This window comes from Cicer arietinum, chromosome 1 (genome assembly GCF_000331145.2).
Source record: "Cicer arietinum cultivar CDC Frontier isolate Library 1 chromosome 1, Cicar.CDCFrontier_v2.0, whole genome shotgun sequence".
Taxonomy (NCBI): Eukaryota; Viridiplantae; Streptophyta; class Magnoliopsida; order Fabales; family Fabaceae; genus Cicer; species Cicer arietinum.
Window position 1 is genome coordinate 26,600,874 of NC_021160.2, and position 3,294 is coordinate 26,604,167.

Genomic DNA, 3,294 nt, shown 5'->3' on the forward strand with positions numbered 1-3,294 from the left:
AGAGAAAAAAATAATATTTGTATTTGATTTTTTACTTTGAATATTGGTAAATATATATAATATATAAATATTTAGAAATGATGGACAAAGTCATTTCTCTTTGAATTTTGGTTAGTTTTATTTTACTGAAACTAATTATATTTAATTTGTTGTTTTATAGTTTTAATTGATATGAAATTAAAGTAATTCATTTACAATTATTTGTATTTGATGTATACTTGTAATTGTTTAACAATTTAATAGTTTGTAACTGAATTGTTATAAATTTTAGATTTCGGTTTACAAATCAAAATATTAATGATTATGATTACTCAATTAATATTAATTTAAGAAATAATGTTTGTCAAAGTCATAAATTTTAGATTTCAGTTTGGAAATCAAAATATTAATGATTATGATTACTCAATTAATATTAATAATAGTTTGAATGTTTGTAAATTATTAAAATTCTAATATATCCGATTTAAAGTAAAAAAATTCAAAATTACCACAAAGATCGATAAGTAAAATGATCGAGTGAGAGAACAAATAATATTTGTATTTAATTTTCTACTTTGAATATTGGTAAATATATATAGTATATATAAATATTTATAAATTATTGACAAAATTATGTCTTTTTGAATCTTGATCAATTTAATTTTATTGAAATTAAATAAATTTAATTTGTTATTTTATGGTGTTAATTGACATAAATTAAAGTAATTCATTTGCAATTATTTGTATTTAATGTATACTTAAAATTGTTTGGCAATTAATATTTTGTAACCGAATTGTTATAAATTTTGAATTTTGGTTTTGAAACCAAAATATTAATCATTATGATTACTCTATTTAATATTAATAATAGTTTAAATTTTTGTAAATTAAAATTTTAATTTCTCCAATTTTAAAATAAAAAATTTCACAATTATCACAAAAGATTGATGATTAAAATGATGGAATGAGAGAACAAAAAACATTTGTATTTGATTTTCTACTTTGAATATTGGTAAATATATAGTATATAAATATTTAAAAATGATGCACAAAGTCATGACTCTTTGAATTTTGGTAAGTTTTTTTTATTAAAAATTTATTAAATTTGATTTGTTGTTTTACCGTGGTAATAGACATGAAATTAAAGTAATTTATTTTGCAATTTTTTATATTTGTTGTATAATTGTTTGACAATTAATATTTTGTAATTAGTTTTTAAATTAAAATGATCGAGTGAGAGAACAAAAAAATATTTATATTTGATTTTCATTTTTGAATACTGGTAAATATATATAGCATATAAATATTTAGAAATGATGGACAAAATATGTTTGTTGAATTTTGGTCAACTTTATTTTACTGAAATTATTTAAATTAAATTTATTGTTTTATAGTGTTAATTGGTATGAAATTAAAGTAATTCATTTGCAATTATTTATATTTAATATATATTTATAATTGTTTGAGGATTAATATTTTGTAATTGTTATAAATTTTGGATTTCGATTTTGAAACCAAAATGTTAATCATTATGATTACTCTATTAATGTTAATAACAATTTGAAATTTTGTAAATTAAAATTCTAATATATCCGATTTAAAATAAAAAATTTCACAATTACCATAAAGATGTATGATTAAAATGATCGAATGAGACAACAAAAAAGTAATAAAGTATAATACAAGATGAATGTATTTCCAAGTATTTTTCTTTAATCATTTTTAATTTCAACAATAAAGTAATATATTTTGTAACTCAATTGTATATCTTAATTTCAATTATTAAATATATTACTTCAATATTTAACATATCCAACGATCTCAATATTAATACGGTACTTTATTTATTCAAGTCATTCGTCTAAATTGGTACTTCTCTTCTATTAATTATATTGGTAAAATTATATATATATTATTGATATAAATACTTAATTAGGACATAAAACTTCATTTTTTTTATCTTCTAAATCCACTTAAATTTAATAAATAAAAATATACCCGCGCAATACGCGGGTTAGCTTCTAGTATATATTTAAAACAGACTCTCGAATGCCACCTCACTCCGAATGTCACCTCTCAATGCCTCTCTGGACCTCTCTTCCTTTCTCCCCTCTCAATCACGCTCTCAATGCCTAATCTCCTTCAATCCTCCTCTCAATCCCTAATTTCTTTAATATATTTTGCCACGTCATTATATTATTAGTACCTCCAAAATCTATTTGATAATATTATTTTATAATAAAAAATTTATAAATTATAAAATCATTTTACAATTATTTATAATAAATTTATAATTTTATAATTATTTTACAATGTGATAATAATTTATAATTTATATTATTACCATCCTCGTGGACAATTATATTATTTCACTTATGGTGTTCTATTATATATATTTAAAACAGACTCTCGAATGCCACCTCACTCTGAATGCCACCTTATTTTATTTCGTCCACCTATACAAATATTTCCCACATCAGCCAAAAAGTTAATGTGGACCTCTCCTCCTTTCTCCCATCTCAATCATGCTCTCAATGCCTAATCTTATTCAATCCTCCTCTTAATCCCTAATCTCTTTAATATATTTTGTCACGTCATTATATTATTAGTACCTCCAAAATCTATTTGATAATATTATTTTATAATAAATTTATAAATTTATAATTATTTTACAATTTGATAATAATTTATAATTTATGTTATTACCAAATTATTTTATAATAAATTTAAAAATTATTTTATAATATTATTAGTCATTTACCGATGATAATAATCTATATTATTAGTCATTAAATTCAATGGAAAAAACCACATAATCACTCATAAATATCGACATAAATATCCTCATGGACAATTATATTATTCCACTTATGGTGTGAGTAATGATTTTATACGTTTAAAATTCAATTACTCATTAATGTCAATCAATTTATAATTTCTTTCAATTTATGTCAATCCATTTTTTTGTAACATTTTATACAATAAAAATATATATTCTATTTGACAAAAAATACACAAATTTATAAAAAATAATCATAAAATAAGAATATATGAAAAATTATTAAAAAAGTTACTTCCAATTATTAAAATACACAAATTTATTTAAAATTATATTATATGAATATATTAAAAAATACAATGAACAAAAGTTTACTACATATATGTGTTTTGAAAAAATATGTTAACACAAAATTTTATCAATTAAATTATATATTTATAATTAAATGCTATTTTTTATTTTAATTTTCCTTATAATAATGATAATTTGAATGTTAAAAATGTAAAATAAATGAAAATTTAAGTATTGCATAAAAT